The 27481-nt window shown below is 44.7% G+C and overlaps 1 long non-coding RNA gene across 1 annotated transcript in view; it reads left to right on the top strand.

The window, feature by feature from the left end:
- Window positions 1–8361: 8361 nt before the first annotated feature.
- LOC131383605 (uncharacterized) overlaps window positions 8362–27481 on the top strand; it is a 45313-nt gene continuing 26193 nt past the window's right edge. The window contains exons 1-2 of the long non-coding RNA XR_009213761.1: window positions 8362–8634; window positions 24889–25493. This is a non-coding gene — a long non-coding RNA (uncharacterized LOC131383605). The remainder of the gene's footprint in view (window positions 8635–24888; window positions 25494–27481) is intronic.

The raw sequence follows: 27481 nt of genomic DNA on the forward strand, positions 1-27481 counted from the left end.
AACTGCATGTCTCCTGAGGCCTTCCTGAGGAAGAATGCCTAGGAAGAAGCATCCCAAGGCTTCCACACGTGAAGACCCACAACTCCATGCTCACGCTTCATTGACAGGTTAGCTAGGTATAGAATTCTAGGCTGGAAGTCATTTTGCCTTGATTCTGAAAGCATTGCTTCATGGTGTAGCAATTGAGAAGCTGTATGACATTCTGTTCTCCAAGCTTTTATGTGAGGAGTGTTTTATTTTTCCCTCTGGGAAGATTCAGGATGTTTTCTGAAATGTCAACTTGATATGCCCATTGCCACCATAGGCAGTGTTGTGATTGGTGGAGAGATGCCAGCAGTTTCAGTTAAAAACATAAGTAGACAGAGCCTTAGATAATTTCTTGGAATTTCCCACACCCATTGTGGGATGAGAACAGCAATGACACCCAAGTGTCCGAGAGAGGCAGAGAAGGAATGAAGCAATGTGCTGGCCCCTAAGGGACTTCATGAATGGGACAAGGCAAAAGTGGTGGTGACACAGCTGGGCCAGTTGTGAAGACCTGGCAAGAATGATGGTTGGCTCAGAAGACGTGAGTGGAGAGAGATGAGGCATGGATGTCTCCTTGCTCAATTTCTTGGCACCATACAAAGCCCCCAGCACTTATCCCCAACCCCAGGAGTAACAGGGAAAAGAACAAATGTATTGGGATTGGTGTGCTACCACTCTGCAAAAATGGGCACTTACAATATTACTTAAATTTAGTTATAGAAAAAAGTAAGAAATAATATTTCTTGTACATCTAAAATATGAACAGAGATTTCGCTTGCTGTGAAATTAAATATACTTATGTCTGTTTCTTCTGTAAACTCCTTAAGGGCAAGAAATGGGTCTTACTTATTTTTGATATCCTCAGAACTTGCCTCATTTTAGGGGCCAAGACAATGTTTACTGAATTGAACCAACAAAGAGGATACAAAGGACTCTGGCTGCTAGAATCCCATTTGCTTGGTGCATTTGGTTCAAATTCACAGGACTCACCCATTTGCTTGGTGCATTTGGTTCAAATTCACAGGACTCACCGATTTGCCCAGTCTGTCCTGCCCTGCGGGGTGGGTCTGGAGTCCAGGGGCAGGCTGGAAATGCATCTCCCTGTTCTCCTCAGCCTCCCTCCTGGGGCAGGGCCTCAAGCCACAATGCAGGGCTGGTGCAAAAGAAACACAGAGCTGGACAGTTTGCCCAGTTTTCTCCTGACGGTGTTTCCACTCACCAGCTTATGCCTCTCAAATGACACAGAGATGTTTTCAGAATGCATTCTCCTTGCAGCTTCACTCCAGCACCCCTAGCTGGGAGCAGGGTGCTCAGTGGCCCCGGAACTTGCTATAGTGTTTGGTACAGAGCAGGCTGTTTGCAAATGTTTGTTGGATTAATTACTCATCTAATGAAACAAGAGAATGCAAGTCATTCCTCCTAAGGAAATGAGCACTGGTCAGTAGGAAATCACCCTGGGCAAGCCCCTGACACTTCTACAAGGCAGATGCTGAGAAGGATGAACGTGCAGAAGTGGAAGAACAGGGGGAGGGAGGAAACCCTGGGCAGGCTCAAGGCCTCTCTCTTCCCTCCACTCTAGCAGATTGCGAGCATGGGACACCCAGCCCTCCTTGGATATCAGGGGCAGCAGTACGTCTTCCTCCTTGCCTGCTGGCTCTCAGAAGCTCAGGCCTCTGTCTGGGGGCATCCAGTGGCCAAGTGCTTCAGTGCAGGGCTTTCCAGAGGACAGTCCTGAGCCAGGCCCATATTCAGGCCAGGTCGCATAGCCATAAAGGGACATCTTCGTTGGTGGGCATGACGCAGTGGGTTAACCTGGTGGTTTCTCATAAGTTAACTTCACAAACCAATGAATTCACATTTCCAAGAACATGTCACTGGCCTCCTTACATGGAACTTAAAAGGAAATAATTGGTCATTTTTGAAATAAAGTGCTAAATCACATCGTAATGCCCCATGAAGCTCCCAGAATGCAAAAGAACAGCCCTGTATGCCTAAAAGGATCGTGGATGGGGTTCCTCTTCCAGCCATGAGTCAGGGCCCTCAGTGTGGTGTGGCTTTCATTGGGAAGCCATGAGCTCAGAGGGAGCAGTGGCCGGCTGACTGGCCCGTGCGGTGCCTGCACTGCCGTCCAGGTGAGCCGCCCAGGCAGGACGACACTGACAGATGCGCTTCCCTGAGCCTGGAAGCTGCTCCTCACCTCAGCTGGAGATTTGGAAACTGGGGCCTGAATCATCCCCCCAATCTTCACGTCAGCCTGAAGGTTTCCATACTGAAGCAGGAAGCTACGTTCATGAACACTTCATATCCTCTTTGGGGTCGGAGCCACTTTTTGAATACCGCCATCCCAGGTGGGAAACATCTTTAGGCAATATTTAGAGATACTGTAAAAGATTTTTATTTTTATCATAAATTCCTAGTGTCCTGTGCAATCTCAGTATTTAAGATGCTTGTTGGACGTAAGTTAAAGCTGGGGATGATGCCATTAACATGGACCACAGTGGACCGTCCATCAAGGGGCTGCTGTCCTCTTGGTGACACCAGGCCCAGGTTCTCGCAGAAAGTCTCGAGAGCAGACCCTCGTGGGCCCAGCTACCTGGCCTCATTCTGCTGGGTAGGAGCTGACCCTGGATCCCACCCACTGTTGGGAAAGGGACGCCTCCCGGCCACTGGAGGAAGCCAGCCTTCAGAGATACAAGACAGAGTCCTTTGCCAGCTCCAAGCACAATGCCCTTCTGACTTCACAAATGAATCAGCCCAGACACAGCTCAACTTTGCCTGGAAAAGAAATCGTACATTGAAGCATTAAGGCTAAGAAGAGCCTGACTCAATGTGTATTGTGCTCTGTGATTTCTGAGCTCTTGGGCCTGTTTCTGAGCCCCACCCTGCTGGGGAGAGCAGACAAACCAGAGCGGCTCGGCTCAGGGACTGCACAGCTTGCTTCGTTTAAACGTAGCCTCCACACAACCCCCAGCCAGATTCTCATGTGATTTTTATGGGAATTCTCTCATAGAGTTATAGATACGTCCTATAACCCCAAACCATTTCCCTCGTGTGTTTATCCCGCTGCTTCCCACTGTCCCATCTGCGGTGCACCCCGGGAGCCCCTCACTCTGCTCCCCACATCCTGCTCTGTGGGGAGTGGAGGGAAAGACCAGACGGTCCTCTACTGCTCACCAGGGCTGGGGACTTTGGGAAATGTATTTTATTTTTCTAAGTTTCAATTTCCTCATCTGTAAAATAGGGATAATAACGTACTTACCCAAGCGACATAATCAAAATGAATCTCTTAGTATAGCACCTGGCATGTGCTATATGAGGCCTCCATTTTAACTATTATTATTATTTTCCTACAGCGGCATTTGTAAAGAAAAACACCAGCCCATGGAGTTTTTCAAATGTTTTTGGGAACTCCCCAGGGTGAAACTCCCTCTGCAGATTGTATACAGATCTTACCACCATCTAAAACAGGGGCCTCGAGACCCATGGACGATCTGTGAGCACCTTGGCACAGGAGAGGGCCTTCCCTCCACTCTCCCAACCCCTCAGTACTCTCCAAGACCTACTTCCAATTTCATTAATTGGATAAACTATGTAACTGCAGATGTGCTTACTAGGAAACACTCGATTAATAAGGCAGATACTATAAAACGCAGAAAACAATGCTTTCTTGAGAACATCTATGTGCCAGGCATTATGGCCAATGCTCTCATAGGTTACCTCAAATGCTGTAATTTGAGAAGGATCTTTCTGTGAAAGATCTATCTACCCCCTCTCCAGTGGTCCCGTTATCATTACAGAATGTTAATTAGTCATGTCTTCTAGTTGAGTCATTGCAGGCCTTTGTTGAAATGCAAATTTTATCTAGAAGGAAAAGTTCAAAGTGCAATTATCATTGAGCCTAAGCTGAGATTTCACGCTGTCTGTTCACCCATAGAATGGAGGAATGAGCATGTGAGTTTTTACAACTAAGAACACCCCAAAGTACAGGCTTGAGGAGCAAGTATGAACATCATAGAGATGAAATCTCCACCCTCTCTACCTCTCTCCTGCCCTTCCTTCGTATCTTCCTTCCTTCCCTCCTTGTATATGAAGATATTGGCACTACCACCATCCTTTCCTATTGTTAGGAATAATGCTTAAAATCTTAAGGAAACTGAACACTTGAACAAAAGATTTTTAGTAAAGCAATTTTACTTTTACGCAGAGGAGTGTCTCTTTGGCCAGTTGCCATGAGAGTACACTTGAACAAAGGGCACGAGAGCCTTTATTTTTGACACAAGTTCTGCCCCGGTACCCTTTTTTCATTGGCTGGGGTTGGGTCGTACAATCTAAACTAATCTCAGTTGGCTAAACATTTGATTTTTTTAAATAAGGTGGGTACGTAAAAGAAAGTGATAAGAAAGGGGAAGGGGGTGTCCGTAATGAGCCAGAAAGTTAGTTTTTTTTTAGTAAGGAAAGGAATGTAAGTTGGTACTGATAACGCTTGGTACTGAGGCATGCCTAGGCATCTAACAAAGGCAAAAAGGAAAAAGGAGAAAAAGAAGAAAAGGGGGGGTACTATGAATTAAAGAATAAAAGATGATCAGATTATTTGAAGAGAAAGCCCATTATATCCCACACTATGGCCAGGGCAGAATCCTAGAGATTAGGGAGAGATGATTGGGGAAAACATCATTGTTGGTTAATGTGGAAGAGCTTTGAAATAGAATCCAGGCGGGGAGCCTGTTGGGACCAGGATGATTAGCTCATAAGAAGTAAAGTCAAAGTTAGTTATATAGGAGGACTAAGAATGTCTTATTCAGATTAGATGGGGGTTTTCAGAAGAAAATTAATTTTTGAGGTAAAAGATGTGCTTGATTCTCAACATTTTGGAAGAAAACAAACTACAATCTGGAGTGGAAGACCCCAACCTTCCCCACTTCCTGCCCCTCCCACCAGGGGACAGAAGTCATCAGCTCTCCTCCCCCTGGAGCTGGTGTTCCTGCAGACAGAGACTTTAGAGAGATCCCGGGCTCTAAGAGGCTACGGATTCCCAGGGCTCCAGGGCTCGGCGCTTTTTGTCAGGAGAGGCTGCACTTGTGAGAGAGGGGAAGTCTTTGAAGAAGTGGTGAACAATTCAGACAAGGTGGTGTGGGAGAAGGCTATCCCGGCAGAGGTACCCTGGTGAGTCAGGACAGAGACAGGAAACAGTGAAACAGTGTGGCCCTTGCAAGAAACCGCAGATCAATAGCATCCTGCAAACCACACGCTCTAAGAGGGACATGGAGGGAGGGGAGAAGAAGTGAAGAAGTGAAGGAGAAGTGGAGGTAGAGAGGCTGCTGGGGTGTCCAGGGCCGCTGGCAGAGGGGACCAGGTTGCCGCTGCTGGCTGGGAAGATCTGCTTGGGCTTTCAGTCTGGGTGAGGGAGCAAGGGTTGGATGGAGGACTGAGCCAGGGCCTACCCTGAAGTCTGGATGAGCTGTTGTCATGAGCAGATGGGATGTCACCTGTCAAGATTGCAGTGTCAGGATGTGAGGTCCAGCAGTTTGGGGTTCTGACAATGTCCCACGTACACAAAAGTGTGGATGATTGAAGGGCGTGTGAATGAAGACGTAGTAGTCAAGAAACTAGGCTAGGCTTTCTTAAAAAAAAAAGTTTAGTTGAAATACAACTCACATACCACGTAATTCACCCATTTGAAGTGCTTTTTAGTAAATTCATAGAGTTGTGTGACCACTGCCATGATCCAATTTTAAAACATTTGTGTATCCCTAAAGGAAAATCCCATCCCCATTAGCAGCCACACCGTCTGTCCTCACACTCACACTCAGCTCCCAAGTCCAGGCAGACCTGAGTCCACTTTCTGTCTCTAGAATTTACTGGAGGCTCAGTTTTGGGCCCGTCATCTGCAGAGACATGGATGATGGCTCCTCCCTGAGGAGCCCCATGTGAGAAGTCCTCATATTCGGTTCACCACTGTATCCTCAGAGCCTAGGCAGGCCTCTGATGGGAAGAAGGCTGTCCCCAGACACTTGCTGAGCAGAGACCAGAACAGGACTGTGACTCGCGTTAAGAATCTCAGGAAATGGCTCTGGGCAGGGCTGGCTCTGGGGTGGAGGGAGAGCTAATAGCCGTGAGGTTTAGAGCTTTCCGTTTGGCAACGTTGTGTTTTGAGCCCAAGCCAGTCCAGTTAAGTCCAGCTTGACTTGCTTTAGAGGCAGGACCCCGCAGAAGCAGTGTGAACACATGCTGCAGAACCCGCGACAACCCAAGTCAGCCTCATGGAAGGAACATGTTCTGGGAACAACGTGGGGCACTAGGTGACACGCTCACCTTGTCATCAGAAGAGAAAGGACCATGACTGATCTGCTGTGCTTATGGAAGCAATGCCCTGTCTCAACTCTCTGGTCTATAATATGAGGTCCTTTCTTCCGTGTTCTTTTGCATCTGAAGGACAAATCTGCTTTTAAAACACTTATTCATGCAGAAGCAAAGCTACACAATTGTCAGAAATGCCCCTTTTCTGAAAACATGCACACTCCTCTTTTGTCTCATCAGGATGACCATGGTTTCCTAACTGTCAGGGTGCAAACTCCTTTTTCCTGGTTCCCAGGCTGTGCAGGCATCTGCTGTATCAACCTGCCAGAACCATTAACACTGTGCACACAGGACTTAGCCACCTGCTGCCTGTGTAATTCACCCACTTTGCCTTCCAGAGAGCAAGGTAACGCAACGGCAGTAGGATGCTGGGAAGAGGGGAGGGGGACATTCTTGGTCCAGGGTCAGCTATGACAGTCTAGCTCCAGGATGCAGTAGTCTTATAGCCAAGGCAGCCAGTGTCTTTCTTACTTGTGAGTCTGTATTTTGTTCAACTAGCCACTTGCTCCTGGAATTTAACAACGTGGTATAATCTCATGAGAGCCATGGTGGTAGTAGGTGCAAAATGCTGGAGCCTCGCTTAGAAGGAAATGGGTAAGTGTGGCTTGGGGAAGTGGGGCAGCTTCAACACACAGTCTGCATCTTCTGTGCCATTGTGAGGCAGGATAGGAACTTGCAATTCTTCCTTCCCAAAGTGGAGAGTCACAGAAGGGTTCAAAGCATGGAGGAACATGAGTCAATTGCTTTAGGAAGACAATTCTGATAGAGATAAGAAACTCAGCAGCCGTGCAGGATGCTCTATTTGTGGACAGGATTTGTGACAAGCATAAACTTCTGGTGAAGGAGGCTGTGATGGAGCTTGCTGGTATTTCTCCATTTCTTCCAGGGTGCTAGATATTTTCGCCAGAACCATGGGTCTCAAAATAAAATTATGGCTGTGTTTTATTGTAGCCTCTCTTTGAAGGTAGTTGAAGTCCTGAAACTGAGTTCCAGCCAACAATATATTTAAGCAGAAGAGTTGCAGGAAGTTGAGGGGTGTTTTCCTTAGGAGACAACCAGCGCCTGCCTGTGCCCCACCTCCATGCACTCCTTTCTCCTGCTGCTGACACCATCCTGAGCTCAGGGTGACCACTGTGCCCCAGGGATGGGGAAGTGTGAGCTGAAGGGAGCCAGGGGCCCCAAGTCTCACAGAACACTGGGTTGTAAACATCAAAGATGTCCACCTCTCCCCATTTTAAGTCACAGTTACTTGGGGGTGGGGGAAGGGGGTTCTGTTATTTGCTCCAGACATAATTCTGAGTAATGAACAGACCACTTAGGCCGCCTTCTCTTCTGGAACAGTTTCAGAAGTCATGATGTGGCCGGGTGTGGTGACCCATGCCTGTAATCCCAGCACTTTAGGAGGCCAAGGCGGGTGGATTACCTGAGGTCAGGAGTTTGAGACCAGCGTGATCAACATGGTCATACACAAAGAAATTAGCTGGGCATGGTGGCGCACATCTGTAATCCCAGCTATTCAGGATGCTGAGGCAGGAGAATCGCTTGAACACGGGAGGCGGAGATTGCAGTGAGCTGAGATTGCGCCACTGCACACCAGCCTGGGCGGCAAGAGTGAGACTCCAGCTCAAAAAAAAAAAAAAAAAAGTAATGATGTGCCCAGCTGAAGAGCATCCAAATGCACTGGAGCTCCCAGCGCCCTCCTAGCACCAGCCAGCGGGCCCCCACAGTGAGTCCCATCTCAGAGCTCCACATGCGTCCTTTCAACCACGCACGTCTTCATCGTCCTCATGAATGGCAAAGGAAAGCAATCCTCCCAGTGAGAAAGAGGATCCCTTCGGTGTTGGACCACAAAGCTGGCTCTGACACTCAGTCCTTTGTCACAGTCCCTGGGTGGAGTCCCCTTTCTAGAGGGGCTCTGTGTGGTCACTGAAGTGGAATGACAGTCGGAGCACACACCTGTGATCAAAGGAGGGCGGCTGTGCACAGCCAGTGCTGTGGTGTGTGGGGGCTCCGTCTCTGTCTCAGCCTGGGCCCTCAGTGATGTGGGGCCCTTTGCAACCCCTGAGGCTCCTTGCAGAACAAAGGAGCTACTGAGGCAGCTGGCTGTGCCTGGCACCTCCCTGCCCCCACCCCACCTCCCATGTCTTTTTTTTTTTTTTAAATTCAAGCAGCTTCAGCCTGTCAGTCCATGTCTATTGGATTGAGGAAGGAAAATTGAAAATCTCTTTCAAGGATCTTTAAGATTAAAAGGTAAGAAGAGGCAAGTCCTTGCGGTTGGGCTGAGATGCCCTGCTGGGCAGGGGCTGCCCCATCCCTCCTTCCTCCTTCTCCCACTCCAGAAGCTGTTCTAGGAGGCCTCTGGACACCTGGTCCCACCTGATCACCTTTGGCAGTGGCCAAGCATCAGACCTTTACTTTCTGTGCGTGCTGGAGACCTGTGAGGGGGAAGCAGCCCTGATGCTCCTTAGTGGATTTTCACCATCATTTCTAATAAATGTTTCTTTACAGCAATCCACTTGTCAGGGAGCCAGGCCTGGCAGGAGCAAAGGGCCGTCCACTTAGGGGCAGGTTCCCAGGAAACAACCTGTGGCTCTGGGGCTTGCTGTTTCCTGAGAAAGACCTGGCCTCACTCCCCAGGGCGCCCTGCTGTGTGTTTCCGCAGTGACCATCAGGGTGCACTGGACAGCACGGCACTGGTATGCAGAGTTCCTGGCCCTGCCTGAACCTCGGTTCTTTCGGTGGGTGATCCTCCACACCATCCACTCTCCCCACTCTACTCCCTCCATCTCTGTTTGCCTCCTTAGCACACCACTCACTAGAGGAGGAGGAAACAGAGGCCCTGAGGCCTGGTCCCTGCCCTTTCTCTGGAGCTCCAGCATATCATGCTGTGAAGAAATGTTGCAGAGAATGCAAAATGTACTCATGGAATTAAGATCTTTCAAACCCATATATATTCAGACAATGGAGAGGGTATTTACAGAGCTTATAAAAATGAGCTACCTGTGGTGCACCTCTGGGGTTCGCTTTAGCCAAGAGACACTACTAACAGCTGACACTGGTGTTCCAGGCTGTGCTGAGGGCTGGATGGGCACTGACCCAGGGCAGAGGGAAAACACAGAACAGATGCCCTCAGCACGGGCTGCAGGGGCTTGCTTCAGTATAGCTGAATGACCTTGGGCTCAAGTTATTTCCCCTCTCCAAGCCTCGCTTCCTCCTCTGCAGAATAGGAGGTACAATCATATCATTATTTAAATGGGATCAGCCTATGCCTATTCAGCTGGTGCAGTCCCACTTCACATGACTGGAGGGAGAGGGGCTCTTTTTGGGAACTTTGGAGGTGGCAGCAGTGGGCCCTGCCTCATCCGCATAGGTGGTAAATCATGTGCATGTTACTGGGCAGTGAAGACAGGCTCTCTGGTAATGCCAATCCCCTGTGTGTAGCATGATTCTCAATGTTTCTTTACTATTCAGCCTATGGCTGACGTTAGCCAAAGCCCTAGTTCCAGTTTGGATGCAGGAATCTGTTGTAGATTAATTCACATGTGGTCTCCCCTGGATCCTGCAGCCTCTTGGTCCTCCTGCCTTTGTGCCTCAGTTCACTTATTTCCTTGTCAAGGGACATCCTTTTCTGTACTTCCCCATCTACCCCCAGGTGCCATTGTCTCCCCAGGCCACACTCTTCCTTCTGTTCTAGCCAGTGACGGCCTCTGGTCCTTAGCAGCAATCAGAACTTATGGTATACACATGGTACACACACACACACGTTCACACACACACATGCACACACACACACGTATACATACATATACACGTATATGCAAGTATGCTCACATATACATATGCACATGCACACACCAAATGCACAGACACATACACATATGTATAATGTACATGCATGAAAGACTTAGAGAAATACCCAGCTTTGTACTGTACCATACCTCACCAACAAACTTGGAAGCAACTCTAGGTCAAGGGCCATTTCTCAGACATTGGTAGATATCCATGCAATGACTTGACATATTTCTCATGCATATTTTCTCTTAAATATTCCAAGAAGAAGACTTTTCCTCACATAGAAAACAAGAATTATCAGATAGGAGAGATGAATAAATAGAATTTCTGGAATTTTCCCTACTTAAAAATAATGGGATGTTTTCAACAACACACATTATCTTATAAAACCTTAATTGTTTCTGAATGAGGTGATTTTCCAAATGTTCTACCAAATGATAATCTGGAGTTTGAACTGTAGTTTTGAACCGAGGGGAGCCGAGTTTGCCGGAAGGAGGAATTTGAGTCCTTGGGGGATGGAGGAGGGGAGGGAGAAGGCTGGTGAAAATTAATGCCTCTTTTATTTTTAAAAGAGGAAACACATCTGCTTGAATCAAGGCCTGAAGTATGCAAGAGATGGTGTGGGGAGGGGGTTATTTGTGCAGTTTGTTTGCGAGGCAGTTGGTGTGTGTGCCACGGAGATGGGAGCTGGCATGATGGACAGCGTGTCCAAACATGTGTCTGTCCAGGCTTCCCCACATGGCCACCATGTGAGCCCTGCAGCAGCACCCCCATGCCTTCCAGACTCACTCCACAGTCCTGGGGGTAAACTGTGCTTTACAAACCACATTGCTCTTCCTTTGCAAGGGGCGTATCTACACTGCAGGGTAGGAACTTAAGAGAACTCCCATTCACAATTGCTTCAAAGAGAATAAAATACCTAGGAATCCAACTTACAAGGGATGTGAAGGACCTCTTCAAAGAGAACTACAAACCACTGCTCAATGACATAAAAGAGGATACAAACAAATGGAAGAACATTCCATGCTCATGGGTTGGAAGAATCAGTATCGTGAAAATGGCCATACTGCCCAAGGTAATTTATAGATTCAATGACATCCCCATCAAGCTACCAATGACTTTCTTCACAGAATTGGAAAAAAACTACTTTAAAGTTCATATGGAACCAAAAAAGAGCCCGCATCGCCAAGTCAATCCTAAGCCCAAAGAACAAAGCTGGAGGCATCACGCTACCTGACTTCAAACTATACTACAAGGCTATAGTAACCAAAACAGCATGGTACTGGTACCACAACAGAGACATAGATGAATGGAACAGAACAGAGCCCTCAGAAATAATGCTGCATATCTACAACTATCTGATCTTTGACAAACCTGACAAAAACAAGAAATGGGGAAAGGATTCCCTATTTAATAAATGGTGCTGGGAAAACTGGCTAGCCATATGTAGAAAGCTGAACCTGGATCCCCTCCTTACACCTTATACAAAAATTAATTCAAGATGGATTAAAGACTTACATGTTAGACCTAAACCCATAAAAACCCTAGAAGAAAACCTAGGCAATACCATTCAGGACACAGGCATGGGCAAGGACTTCGTGTCTAAAACACCAAAAGCAATGGCAAGAGATGCCAAAATTGACAAATGGGATCTAATTAAACTGAAGAGCTTCTGCATAGCAAAAGAAACTACCATCAGAGTGAACAGGCAACCTACAGAATGGGAGAAAATTTTCGCAACCTACTCATCTGACAAAGGGCTAATATCCAGAATCCACAATGAACTCAAACAAATTTATAAGAAAAAAACAAACAACCCCATCAAAAAGTGGGCAAAGGACATGAACAGACACTTCTCAAAAGAAGACATTTATACAGCCAAAAAACACATGAAAAAATGCTCATCATCACTGGCCATCAAAGAAATGCAAATCAAAACCACAATGAGATACCATCTCACACCAGTTAGAATGGCCATCATTAAAAAGTCAGGAAACAACAGGTGCTGGAGAGGATGTGGAGAAATAGGAACACTTTTACACTGTTGGAGGGACTTTAAACTAGTTCAACCATCGTGGAAGTCAGTGTGGCGATTCCTCAGGGATCTAGAACTAGAAATACCATTTGACCCAGCCATCCCATTACTGGGTATATACCCAAAGGACTATAAATCATGCTGCTATAAAGACACATGCACACATATGTTTATTGTGGCACTATTCACAATAGCAAAGACTTGGAACCAACCCAAATGTCCAACAACGATAGACTGGATTAAGAAAATATGGCACATATACACCATGGAATACTATGCAGCCATAAAAAATGATGAGCTCATGTCCTTTGTAGGGACATGGATGAAACTGGAAACCATCATTCTCAGTAAACTATCGCAAGAACAAAAAACCAAACACTGCATGTTCTCACTCATAGGTGGGAATTGAACAATGAGAACACATGGACACAGGAAGGGGAACATCACACTCCGGGGACTGTTGTGGGGTGGGGGGAGGGGGGAGGGACAGTATTAGGAGATATACCTAATGCTAAATGAGGAGTTAATGGGTGCAGCACACCAAATGGCACATGGATACATATGTAACAAACCTGCACATTGTGCACATGTACCCTAAAACTTAAAGTATAGTAAAAAAAAAAAGAGTTGTTTTCTCTTGTTTATATTCATGGAACATTCCAGCATCTGCCTGACCAACAACAAAGGAGTGGACAGGGCACTGAAGCAAGAATATCAGAAATAGCCTCCACAGCTCTGCCATTGTGTGTCCATGGGGCAGATGGCTTAACCTTTCTGGGACTCAGATTTCCTGTCTGTAAAATGAGAAGGTGAAATAATATCGGTGATTTTTAAAAACACTCCTTTAAGTGAAAGAGATTCTTTAAAATGAATTATAAATGTTAAGTGTTTCATATGTTAAAAGAAAACATGTTTCATATGTACAAAGAAAAAATTTCACACCTGTCATCCCAGCACTTTGGGAGGCCAAGGCAGGAGGATCACTTGAACCCAGGAGTTCAAGACCAGCCTGGGCAACGTGACAAAACCCCATCACTACAAAAAGTATAAAAATTAGCCAGTCATGGTGATAGGAACCTGCGGTTTCTCAGGAGACTGAGGTGTGAGGTGGGAGGATCACCTGAGCCCAGGAGGTACAGGCTGCAGTGAGCTATGATCCTGTCACTGCACTCCAGCCTGGGCAACAGGTTCTCACTGAACCTGTCACACACACAAAAAAAAAAAAGAAAAAAAAAGGAAATTAAATTTAGATAAATAAATTTAACAAAGCTTAATTGGACAATGAATGATTTGTAAATTAGGCAGCTCCCCCAGTTGGAATAGGTTCAGAACAACTCCAGCACTGCCATGTGGTTGAAGAGGATTTATGCCAGAGAAAAGAAAGTGAGGTGCAGAAAACAGAGGGACGCGCAGAAAACAGAGGGAGGCGCAGAAACAGCCATATTGGTTACAGCTCCGCATTTGCCTGATTTGAACACAGTTTGCACAGTTGGCCACGTCTGATTGGCTGAAACTCGATGATTGGCACAGAGTAGGTTACATCTATTTACCTTTCCAGTTAGGTTGCTTTTCACTGTGCACAGAGAAACCTTTGGGCTGAACTTAAAATACGTAAGGAGGCAGCTTTAGGCTAAACCTCATTCAACATATAAATAGAGAACCCTTACGGATAGCAGATCAAAGCTCAGCTTCTGGAGTTGTGGGCTGTAGGACAGCTCAACCGTTTGACTCCTTCACCCCTGAGGTGGCCCACATGGCACCCCAGGGATCAGGAGAGTCTGAGAATCAGTGAACTAGCTAATAATAATATCTATGTTGCGTTCATTTCTTGTGCAGATCGGTTCATGTTCACGGGGACCCTGGGAAGTGGGTGGTGGGGCCAGCATCAGTATCTCCATGTCCCGGTGAGGAGAGGGGCTCCGAGGCTTGAGTGGCTTGCCCAGGCAGCATGCTGTTAAGAGGCAGATCATTGACTGGAACCAAGATCTTCTTACTCCTAAGTCCCTTCTAGGATGTTGTGATTCTGAAACGTTGTGTGTGTTTGCAACAGGAAAACATCTAAGTCTAAGACAAAACACTGGAAACTGTAAGTGCAACAGGTTCTTGTTGTTCTCCAGGTCCTGAAACCTGGGAATGAGGTGGCCACAGTGAACAGCATCTTGGGTTCAGGAAAGTGAAATAAAAAGCCACTGAGCTAGTTAGCAACAGCCCAGGTGGCTTCAAGGGACTCTTCATAGATGGAAACGGGCAAGGATTTGAATGTGACTCTGCTAATTTTGGATACTAGAAATATTGCCCTTTTGTATCCATGGTCTTGCCTTCACCATTCTCCCTCTCTGAGTTTTTGCCTCTCCTTCTTTTCACCACATTCTATGAGACCTCGGAATTCTCCATTTTCTCCAAAACACAGTGATCTCCCTTCACTGTGTTGGACTTTTTGTACCTGGAAAGTTTCTACTCATTTTGCATTTGCTGTGCATTGCCTATTTGTTAGTTGTTTTGTTTTGTTTGTTTGTTTTAATGTGTACACATCTCATCTTCCAGTCTGACCGTGTACTTATTGAAAGCAGGGTAAGATCTTCTAAGTGACCCCGTAAAGATGGGGCTAGCTGCCACGTGTACAGTGCCTTATGAGCTAAAGCACTCCTGCTCTTGTTTGGTCCTCACTAAGGGCAGATGGTACAAGGACCATGGAGCTCATTTGGAGAAGAGGAGTGGAAGCTGTGAGAGCTGCTGGTTTTACTCATCTCAGTATCCCTGAGCTGAGTATTCCATGTTCTAATGCAGGCACCTGCTATGGTTATTTAATAAATGAAGGAATAAAACCTAATGCACCCTTTGGCCAAGACCATCCAGCCAGTGAGTGATGAGTCAGGACTCAGCTGAGTTTTTTGGACCACAAGTCCTGCTCTCTCCTTGGGGATGAGGTGGCTGGGCCAGGGGATGCTTAGTTTACTTGTAGTTTGATCTTTCTTGGTTTTTGAATCTTACACCATGTTTCTGTCAATATCAAACAAAGTGGGCTTGCAACTGACATATTCTTTCTCACAAACAAATGATGTTTCATGGAAAAACAACATGGCTTTTGTTGAATAAAAACACAAAGATACTCAGAAGCCCCAGTACTCAGTCCATTGTGCAACTCCCATCTCAACTGCAAACATGCTTGAGGGCAGACACCCGTGATGGGCGGTGGTGGTTGGAGAAGGGGTGCCAGGCAGAGCCAAGGTGGAGGGCTGGGGGGACTCCACTAGCCCTGAACAAAACCACCTGGCTCCTTCCCCTCAGAATAGCTCCCTGATGACCAAGTTCTTCCCATTAGATTAGCAAAGGTTTAAGCCTTCCCTTCTTAAAACCAACCAACCAACCAACCAACCAACCAACCAACCAACCAACCAACCAACCAACCAAACTCGTTGATTACACTTTCCCCTCCAAGCGGAAAGTGCAACTCCCACAGATCAGAGCCAGTTTCTTGAAGGAGTTGTGCATCTGCCCACTGTCTGCCTTTTCTCACCTCCCCTTCTCCCAGCCCCCTCCAGTCCACCTGTCACCCCATCATTCTGCTGAAAGTGCCTTGGTGAAAGCCAAGAGCACTAAATTCCACAGGCCATTATTTTATTTGACCTCTCGGCAGGAATTGACACAACTATTGACTAATAGTTGACTTGCTCTTCTCTGGTCTTCTGGATTCCACCCTCCCTCAGTTCTTCTCATCTCTCTGGCTGTGCCTTAGTCTCCTCTGCTGACTCTTCCCTTCCTCTCAAGCATTAACTAACTTCCTCTTGAAGAATATCTTAGTCTATGTTATCTCCCTGAGACCAACAGTTTATGCCCCTCTTCCATGACTCAGACCTCCACCTGGCCTCTCACTTGCATTTGAGATGCATGGATCCCATCTGACATCAACACTGTAGCCACCTGCAACTCGATACAACCAAAATTCACCATTCTCTCCGCTCTCCCCTATGGCCAGCCTAGACCTCTTCCAGTGTTTGCTATTGAATGACATCATCAACATCCAATTGCACATGCCAGAAAGTCTCCACTTTCCTTCTAAGTGTCTCTAAGATCTGCCCATTTCTCTCTGCTTCTGCAGCCCCACTGATCTTTCCCTACCTAAACCACTGAAGTGAGTGTCTTTTTTTCTCTCTCTGCATCTATCTTGCATCTTCTAATTCTGTCTCCACAAGGCAATCAGAGCAGACTTTCCAAAGACTCATCTGATCATGCCCATCTTCATCTTTAAAGTCTTCTAGGGTTCCTTGTGGCTTCTTACGGAAAGCCGGAGTCCTTAATAAGCCTGTGGTCCCTTATGATCTGACCCTGCCTAACTTCACATCATCCTTTTACACCCACTGCAGACCCACTCTCAGCCTTCCAGCCATGTAGGCAGAGCGACATGTTCTTTCAGCCCCAGAAAGGATGCTAGAGGCTCCACTTCCAATTCACATATAAATGGTAGTGTGGGCAAGTAGAATTGACTGAGCTCTCACTATGTTCTCTCTGCTGCACCAAGTACTAAGCATTCCATATGCTCTATCTAATTTGACCCCTACAACAACCCCTGAGATAAAGATTATCATCATTTTGACCTGATATATTAAATACTTGAGTATCGGAGAGGTTGAAGGACTTGTCGGGGGTCGCATGCTTGTGTAAGCATCAGAGCCAAGATTCAAACCCAGTTCCAGACTCCTGCTGTCCCCTAAAGCCCAGTGCGGCATCTCTGATGAGGTCTCTTTGTATGCCTGAGGGTTTCCTTGTATGCATCTTCTAATGAGGAATGCACTGTTTGCTAGGTCAAACTGGCTGATTCGCAGGTCTATTTTTCAAGCAAAGTTTTTTTTTGTTTGGCCCAAATCTTTGTCTGAGTAGCTTCTACCAAATCATTCTGGTTCTTCCCCCTGAGGCAAATAAAGCATAGTTCTATGTTTTGTTACAAATATTTGAGCATAGCTCATAACTTCAATCTCTTTAGGTTTGGAGTCTGATCGCTTGGATTCTGGCAGGTTACAGGGTCCTTCAAGGTCACAGGGCTAGAATTGACAGGGAGAGTGGAGAGTGGGGCCTGTTCATCTTCTAGGGTTGAGGGTGCCTGCTACAGAGAAGGGAAATTACTTGGCCCAGCTCACACATGCACCAACAGGAGAGTCATGGCTGAAACTCAGTGTTCCCCCACCTCTGCTCTGCTCTGACCACTGGACTGACCCTTTGGGAAGTTAATTGAAATGAGAAAGTCCAGTTTTCATGAGTCTCTGTTGCTCAGTTAGGAATGCAAATAGCTTCAGGGAGGAAATGAAGACTAATCCACACAATGAGACAGAAATCATAAAAAGAGGTCCAAGTCCCAAAGCTCTAGTTTCTTAAGGTCTTAAAATCCATAGGAAAGACCCATTTAAGCTGCTGTGAACTTGTAGTAACAACTCTTGTATAACAGCTTGACCAGCACACATTGTGCTGTCTGTCCCCAGGGAGCTCTCCATGCAACTGGCAAGTTCCAAGGAAAACCAGCAGGAAGGAGCCCCCAGGCCCCCTGAGCCCAGCCCCCAAACTTTGAAATTCATGCAGAACCACAGATACCTAAGGAAAGAGGATTAGGGGTCCCGCTTGTATGAGCTGGTGCTCATGATTCATTCCTACAACAAATGGTCCATGACTAATTTGGCAAAGCACATGAGAAGCACTAATTTTGCAATGTTTGATGTCCTCTGTGTCTAGTGTCTTTCACATGGCTTGCCATTTCACATCTTGTGAGCATGTTGCATAAGCAACATCTGGCTGGGCACACAAAGTCACTTTTCCACACAGGAGGCAAAAGTAACCCTGAATGCCTTCCAGGGCTTCCATGCTGCCCTGAACCATGGGGAACAGATGGGGCATACAATGAGCATATGTCATGAACAGCACACTTCCCTCTTCCATGAGAAAGTACCAGAAAGGAGAAAGAACCTGTGTTGTGAATTTGGAGTACATTGAACAAAAATTTATTTATGATGCAGCCACTGTGAACAGGCACCACAGACGCAATGGTGAACAAAACTCAGGTCCTGCCTTCTTGGCACTTGTAATTTTGCAGAGAACTTATGGGAAGCCTGATTCTGGTCCTTTGTTCTGATCATGTACAGCCTCCAGTTGGGTGGGTCAGGGCTCTTAGGCCCCAAAGCCTGGTGCTGAGGCCTCGAACTGCCTCCTGTCTCCTGTCCCTGAAGATCACCTGCCCAGCAGCCTCTGCTCCACTTGTACTTTGAAGTCTTTATCTTCCCAAGTGGCTGTGGCCCGGTGTTTCTCTTGAGCTTGGGTACATTAAACTCACATGTCCATTTGTTTGCTAGAAAGCAATGTCCTGCAAAAATCTGAGGTAGTAGCATGTCTTCTTTGTTTTCTTAAAGTGAACTTTTTGAGATATAACAAAGAAAAGTGACCAATTCATAAATGTACAACCTGATGAGTTTTCACACATGAAAACACCCATATAACACACCTAGAGGGTTGGTGACTCCTTTCTGTCACAAACCCTCTCCCCCAACAGTACTGCTTTTTCAATTCCCAATCTGGCACTAATTGAAGCACATTAAAATTTACTCCTATGTTTTCTTCTAAGAGTTTTATATTTTAGCTTTTAAATTTAGGCCTATAATCCATTTTGAGTTAATTTTTATACATAGTGTAAACTGGGGGTTCAATTTCATCTTTTTGCATGTCAATATCCACTTGTCCCAGCAGCAGTTGTTATAAAGACTATTCTTTTTCATTGAATCATCTCATTTAATGGAATTGTCAAAAATGAACTGACCATAAATGTAAGGGTATCTTTCTGAACTCTCGATTCTATTCCATTGATCTATATGTCTATCATTATACCAATATCACAAGTCTTGATTACTATAGCTTTGGAGTAAGTTTTGAAATCAAGAAGTGTGTATCTTCTAAGTTTGTTATCTCCTTTTCCCCATTAAATTACCTTGACTATTCAGGTTTCTTTACATTTTCATATTAATTTTAGTATTATAAAATTAGAATTTGTCAATTTTTGCAAAAGAAAACAAAGCAGCTGGTATTTTGATAGAGATTTGTTGAATCTGTGGATCCCTTTGATAAATACTGCCATTTTAACCATATTGTTTCAATCCATGGACATAAGATGTCTTTCCAGTTACTTAGGTTTTCTTTAATTTCTTTCAGTGTTGTACAAATGAGTATACAAATCTTGCATTTGTTTTACTATATTTATTCCTATTTTAGTCTGCCTTCTTAGGTTTCTTTCTCAGATTCTTAGGTTTTCCTTCAGAATACCTAGTGCTAGAAATTAAACCTGGACACATTTCTTTGTTCTTATTTGAATAGCCTTTGTGGCTTCAAATCTTTACTGCCCTTTTCTATATTTAAATGGGACATTTTTTTCTGAGTCTGTGATTCGCCAAGTCCTGTGGTCAATATAAGTAAAAGAGTAACTGCTTCTTCGACTGGTAGAGTTATTACATTGGCCTGTCACCATAGAAAGCTAGAAGCCTAACTTAGTGAATGAGATGGTGAGATGGAAATATGATTGTGAAGTTCAGGCTGTGCTTCACTGCTGCCTCTTTGGTTGACATATTTATTCACATGAGATAATCCATTAACTAAAACTAACTGTAAGCAGGAAAGTAATGCCTAACTGCACCAAAATTCAATATGTAGAAATGTAGCAATTACATGCCAAGGAGTTGTATCAATATACAGTATCTGAGAGTTGATCTTATGAAATTAAAAAATTTTCCTAGCTGTGTAAATAAATGCACTCTTTCCTCATTATTTCATTGCTATGGTTTGAATGTTCCCTCCAAAATTCACATTGGAATTTAATTGCTATTGTGATGGTATTAAGAACTGGGACAAGGTGGAAACTTTAAGAGGTGATTAGGTTATGACGGTTTTGCCCTTCTGAATGGATTATTCTATTCATAAGTTAATGGATTAATGGGTTATCATGGGAATGGGTTAGATATCCTGAGAGGGGATCTGTTATAAAAGCCAGTTTGGCTTTCTTTCATGTACTCTTCTTCTCTCCCTGGGGTGACTTCTGCCATGTTATGACACAGCAAGAAGGCCCTCACCAGATGCAATCCCTTTACCTTGGAGTTCTCAGCCTCCAAACTATAGGAAACAAATTTCTTTTTATTATAAATTACCCAGCCTGTGGTATTGTTTCACAGCAACATGAAGTGAACTGAGTCATTCATGTAGTGCTAGTCCATTCAGTGCATTTTTAATGACCACCTTCAATGTACTAATCTTTTGTACCAGATCCTGAGGACACAAATATGAGTAAGATAGTATTTGCCCTCGCAGGGTATAAAATCTAATAAAAGAGAAAGACAGGTACACAAAACTGTGATATGAGAAATGAAACTAGATATAATGAAATCTGAGTGTGAAAGAGTGAGAGATTTATTTATGTTGATATGGCCCAAAAAGTCTTCACGGAAATGGAAGTATTTGAACTGCATCTTAAAAAAAGAGATGAATTTGGGGAGGTAGAGTTGAGATTAGGAGTGGAGAAGTGCATCTTCAAAAGAAGAAGTGGATGAAGAAAGGGAGAGGCATGAGACTCTACTGTGCATTGAAAAACAACAGAACAGCCCAGTGAGGCTGCAGCATAAAGTGAGAGATGAGACAGAAGAGGCTGACTGCTTTCCAGAAAACGTGCTCCATATTAAGTTCACTCATGGATATACACTGATTCCAAGAGTTCATTGTAGCTAGTATCATCTCTTCCAAATCAATCTGTACTTAAAGTGTTGAGTCCATGTAATTAAAGACATCTTCCTAAAAGCATATAATCTTACTTGTAGAGATTACTTACTTACTGAGTTACTGTTCTGCCCAAAGTATTAAATTATATTGTTTCCTGCTAAAATTATGTGATTCCCAGCCTCCCTCACAGCTAAATGTGACCACATGACTAAAATTTGGGCAATGACCTGTAGGAGGAAGTATTGTGTGGTACTTCCAGGCAGTCTTTCTAAAGGAAAGTGTTTGCCTTTTTTGCTGTTTCCTCCTTTGTGCTGCCTAGAATGTGGATGTAGCTGGGGCTCTAGCAGCCATCTTCTGCCCTTAGGATGAAGGTCATATCTTAGAGAGTGTCATGGAGAGTGGCAAGTGGTTTGGCTTGTTAATGACTTTGTGAAGCCTTAAACTGCCTTCCTTTGGGTTTCTCTCTGAAAGAAAAATAAACTCCTACCTTGTTTCTGCCTTTATTCTTCAGAGACTCTCTCTTACAGGCAGCTAAACTTAATTCTAGTTGATAACAGTGATGTAGCCAAGATTTAACCTAGGTATTGTGACATCAGACCCCTTGAGTTCGCCTACTACAGTAACAAATTTTGATGGGTATGTGTATAACATTTTCTATATTTTAATTCATGTTTTAAATAATTACTTGGGCATATAAGAAATTACTTTATCTAAATTTGGGAAGAAATGCAGTACTATTAAAAATCATAATCATAGTCTTTTGAGTAGGTAGTTGCTTATAAGAATATGGGGATATGAGTATGAGTGTTTGGCTGAATATCTCTTTTAAAAATGGAGTAAAAGGTAAGATAATACTTCCATGCAATGGCATTTGAAAAATATCTCTAAGTGGTTGAACTCTAACTTCTAAACCTGGATGACTCATAATAAGTTTTATATTAATAGATGCTACATTTTTCTGTTTATATAAAAAAATAAGGCATCAATCACACTAACATCAAGAGTACTGAAGAGCTTAGATCATTTTCTGGGGTTGTTGACTTGAAGGAGTTTAGATATAGTTAGATAACCAGATTGCCACTTTGGAAACTAATTTATATTCTGTTGTGGCATAGAGACCTGTGTCATTGGCACGAGAGGCATAGACTTGGGCTCTGTTGTTGATTTGCTGGCTAGAGGATGAAGATAATTTAATAACAGTAATGATGTGGCTCCAAGATCACGTCCCCTCTTATTTTCTTCTTAATGCTTTTTTTTTAAACAATGAGCTTTGTGAAAAATACAAATATTTCAATATAGCCTTTGGTGTAGGGACAGCATTGAAGTGGATATTGGACATGAATGGACCGATTAGAAAATCTCTTACGTACATGTACTAAAGGGGGAATCGATTTTATAATATTACAAAGGAAGGGTCTCATGCTGTGTAATTGAGGGGAGGAGGGACAGTTCCTTGACTGCTAGAGCCTCAAGAGACCTTTGCATTCTAATAGCACACAGAGTACGCAAATTGTGGTAGAATGCGTATTAGACCAAGAAAATGGACACAGAACGCTCTGGCTAGAGTTAGGAAGCTGCAGTATCGTGCAACCATGACAACAATCAGACAACCACCATTTTCGTTCACTTATTTGTTTACTCCTCAAATGCTTAGGTGAGGACACCATGGCAAACAAGCCACAGGGACAATTGGAGGGAAACAATTCCTTCTGTGAAAAGGCATTAAGGAGTACTCAGTTCCTAAAGATTGTGGTTTCTGCAAGTTCATACCTGGCGATTGGCTTTCTATGATTAACAGTAGGGGATCCTAGAGCAGCAAGTAGATATTTTCGCATTCTGTATGGAGCCAGAATTAACTGATGAGGTACAGACATAAGAAGAAAAAGTCCCCAGGACCTGGAAGACAAAGATGGGATCTGGAATGATTCTCTTAGCCATGATTGCTAAGGGTGATCAACAGTTTCTCAGTGAGGAGTTGGAGATTAACACATGAATCTACTATGTAGCCTTTATACTTTGTTGTATGTAAGTAGATATAGAAATGGTATCTACTTCTCCTTGTAGAAGACAGGTACAATTAATGTCAATAAGCTCTTTCCTTGCATTCAGACAGTCCTGGGCCATAAGACTGATTAGTAACAAACACTGATAAGGAGCTCATCAATTTTAGCTCATTTAATACCCAACCCCATGAGGTACTATGGTTATCATTATCTCAATTTTTTAACAGTTGCATGAGACTGAGGCCCAGAGGGGTTCATTAGGATGCAGGTGTCTAAAGAGGGTGAGGACGCATGCTGTGCTCACTGCCTTCTAGACTGCACTGCTTTGTATGGAATTGTGTCCCCTAATGGACTTGCAAAGGCAGGATTCTCATCTATGGGGAATCAACCCAGGGAAGGGTGAACCTCTAGAGGATGTGGCCCCAAGGCTCATTCCTGCCTGAAAGCGCTACAGGGGTTGGAATGGACAGTTCCCACACCAAATCCTAGGAACGGAATGCTGTCTGCGTGCACTGCTGTGTTTCTAAAGAACTCTTCAATTTATAACCTTGTAGAACTATTTAAATAAAGAGTTGAGAGGATGAATGCAATGTACATTTTGGAGGTTGGAGACAAAAGGGAACTGACTAAGATGGGCTGAGGACTCAGGGAAGTTCCCGCGGGCTTTCCTCCTTCATGACCTGGGGGCCTGTGAATTCTCCCATCATGAGTGGACAGGGAAAGCTCCCTTCCCTACCCACAGAATTGGGTGATTCTCAAGAGTGACTGACGAGGGGCCAGCTCCACACTTGCTGGCTGTACCAGGCCTCACCAGGGTGATACCTGCTCCAGGCTCTCTAAGGAGAAGCCTCATGCTCCCTGCCAGAGAGCTTTTCACCAAACTTCATTTTGGTGTTCACAGCAAGGTCATATCATGAAAAGCAGCGTTAATGAATTTTTTCATGGAAATATCAAATCATGTTTGTTCGGTCTCACTTCAGTTGGACAATGGTTTCCTTGCAAATTGGATTTCCTTTAAGAAGTTCACCAGGTCTCAGGCAGTCTCAACACATGTACTTAGAAAGGTTTCCTCAAGTCCATAGCCCTAGAATCAAGACTAGAGAATTAGGATGGGGATGGTTTTATGTCCAGCCTGAAAGGATACAATGTTACACTTCAAAAACTGTAAAGACAATCAATTAGACGACTTTCCTTAGAACACAGAAAATATTGAAAATTAGGTGAATGATCAATTTAGTGGACTGTGTCAGACTTTGAGTAAGAGATGCTGACTACTTTCTTTCTCATCATTGTCATCCTCTACATGTGCACAAACAGGCCAACACACACACACACACACACACACACACACACACGGTGATGATAGCTCTTGTGCCTTGGGGTTCAATGCAGCTGCATGTACTGAACACTCACCATGTCCTTGGGTCTTTGCTAAGGATGTTGTGTTCATGATTTCACTTAATCCTCACAAAAACCACTTGATCTAGGTACCATCCTGCATACTATAAAGGGATCCACTAAACAGGGATTTTGCTATGGATAAATACCATGCTCAGTTTATGCTCCAACCCAGATCTGCTGACCATAACCAGACCTTCCCCAGTGGCCAACCATGTGGAGGTGTTGGATTTCCTGGATGCTGCCAGGGTCCAAAATAATACCAGGAGCCAGGAGGAATTCCACAGACAATCTGGTCACCCTTCCTTTCCTAAATGATGCTCTGACATGCCATGTTTCCTGTGGCCTCTCTGAGCCACGCCACAGGATGGATCTATCAGCTCTTTTGTAATGAAGTAGTGGCCATCTTGGTAATGTGCCCCTTTCCATTGGTTCTTCCTCCTTTATCTCTTTCTTTACCTCTCACTCTTGCTTCCCGGGGCTTGCATCCTCTAATAAGGCATTAGTACTTCAGCTTCTGCATAATGCTCTGTTTTATAGGCAACTTGGGCTAAAGCAGATGGTCATCAGTGCTTGAAGCTGCAACGAAAGATGAGGAACACATATTTGTCAAGCACTTTCTATACATCAGATTATTTACTCCTGAGGAAGCAGCTGGAGTTTTGCTGTGGACCCTGAGTGTGCCCGATGGCTAAGAAAGTCAAGCCTGCAGAAGGAGTTCCCAGAATATTTGATCAGTTCTTTGTTTCCAGTTCAAATAATAAGACAAGATTAACCGGATGGTGAGGATTCTTGACCTGCTGCCTTCGTCTGTCTCCTTTATCCCCAAGCTCTGTTTGTGGGCTCAGGGGCTTGGTCCCAGACCATGGGAAGCCATGCTGACCATCAATCATTCATCATAGATTTCCCCTGGAGCCCTCCCTGTCTCTCCAGCTCTTCCCAAGGTCTGGCTTCTTCTAGGATCCGGTCCAGTGTGGGCTACCAATATCCTCTGGCATCCAGAACTCAGCCCTGTGATGATGCTCTTCCCAAGAATGTGACCTGAGCCACAACATTTTACTGACGTGTCCCCTAGAGTCCTCTCTCTCATTCCAAGAAGAACTCTGTGGCTTCCATCCAGTGCTGGGACTGTCTCTAAAATGAAGGTGGGCAAACTCATTCACTCATTTAACAAGCTTTTAGTGAACACATGGTATGTACTGTTCCTAGGCTCGGCTCTTGAAGAGTCTGTGGTAGATGGAGCTTCAGATTTCAGGTTTCCAATGGCTCTGAGAGGCTGAACTATAGAAATTTCAGAGGGCCATCTCCTTTAAACAAGAGCCATTCTGTAACACACCATTGAGTTCATTGACTCATTTTAAGCCATACCATATACAATAGAGTCTCTGTTCACTGGTCTCTACTTAGCGTATGTTGTAGAGCATATCTCTGCTCCAGATAGTCACTACCTCCTTTGGGAGAGGATTGCATGGCCTCTCCCTTTGAGATCAAGCTTGTCCAAGAGTTGCAGTGCCCCACCACACACCCCACCTCCCCGTCCAGCCCCAGGAGATTATATTGTCCCCTCCCTGATGAAAGGCTCAACCATGTGACTTGCTCTGGTTAGTACAAGGTGAGGGTAAGGCATGTGCCAGGTCCACATGGAAGTGGTAAGGGCCATTGCATGGTTCCACATCCCTTTTCCTGTACCATGATACTGGCATGCCCCAGATAGGGACAGATCCTTTCACCTGGATTCTGAAACAACGAGAGGGAGACATGGAGCTCCAGCCAAATGGGAAGGGTGCCTGATGTGAAGGAGAAGCAAATCTTTGTTCTTGTAAGCCAATGAGGCTTTGGAGCTCTAGGTCACTGCAGCATAAACTGATGAAAGCCGACAGTGCGACAGAAATGCATGTGTTGTGTTTACGAGCAACAGTACCTACATGGAACACAGTCACGAATGCTCACAAGCTGAACATCATCAGCTTTGCAGCAGCTCTCTGGGGTACACACATTCTTCTGTGTCCCCCAGGAAAGAGATGTATGCTTGCCACAAATTGCACATGTTTTTTCCCAACCTGTTTATTCCAGTTGCACATGTCACTGCAATTACATAATCTAATTAAATAGTGTGAAACCAATGAAGTATGAGTACAAAAAGAAGGATATTTATTGTTTCTCTTAAAACTAAGTCTGGGCCAGGCATGGTGGCTCATGCCTGTAATCCCAGCACTTTGGGAGGTCAAGGCGGGTGGATCACCTGAGGGCAGGAGTTCAAGACCAGCCTGGCCAACATGGTGAAACCTGGTCTCTTCTAAGAATACAAAATTAGCCAGGCATCGTGGCGTGTGCCTGTAATCCCAGCTACTTTGGCGGCTGAGGCAGGAGAATCATTTGAACCTGGTGGGTGGAGGTTGCAGCGAGCCGAGATCGCACCCCTTTACTCCAGCCTGGGCAACAAGAGTGAAACTCCATTAAAATAAATAAATAAATAAATAAATAAATAAATAAATAAATAAATGCCAAAGAAACAAACAAAAAACAAAACAAAACAAACAAACAAAAGTAAGTCGAATGCTTTGAAAAGACTGCAAACAGGCAAGTCTTTCAGCATATTGCTGTTGAATTAAGTGTAGGTGAGACAACCATATCATAAAACTCCAGAACTTTTGGAATTTTGATTATTTCTCAAATGGCTTTATTTTCACACTTCACTTTAAAGAAATCAAAATGGAAATCACAAAGATTCATAGGAACCATTTATGCAAGGAGATACAAAACTTCAGTGAGCAACTCACAGCCAAAAGAAGGCCTCAGTACTCCATCAAAATCCTGGCGAGTGAACGCACAAACATGTGTTTTTGGTAAAATACATATTTACGGTACACATGTGTCCTTTTTTATGATATCCTCCTTTTACTGACTTTCAATGAACAGAATTGGTTGCAATTAGGATGGGTGTGTAGTTTTTATGAGACACCCCTCTCCTGTGAAACAAGCCTGCGGGTGGATCTTTCTGGGCCCCCATAGGCACACCCCTTGCGGACCCCGCTTTGCATATCCCAGTGCTAAGGGCCAAGATGCACCTCCGTGTGGCTGTGGAGGCCTTTAGGCCCTGTGTCTCCTCCTGGCTGTGTTGTGGGTGAGCTGG

The sequence above is a fragment of the Hylobates moloch genome, unplaced genomic scaffold (genome assembly GCF_009828535.3).
Source record: "Hylobates moloch isolate HMO894 unplaced genomic scaffold, HMol_V3 SCAFFOLD_5, whole genome shotgun sequence".
Classification (NCBI taxonomy): Eukaryota; Metazoa; Chordata; class Mammalia; order Primates; family Hylobatidae; genus Hylobates; species Hylobates moloch.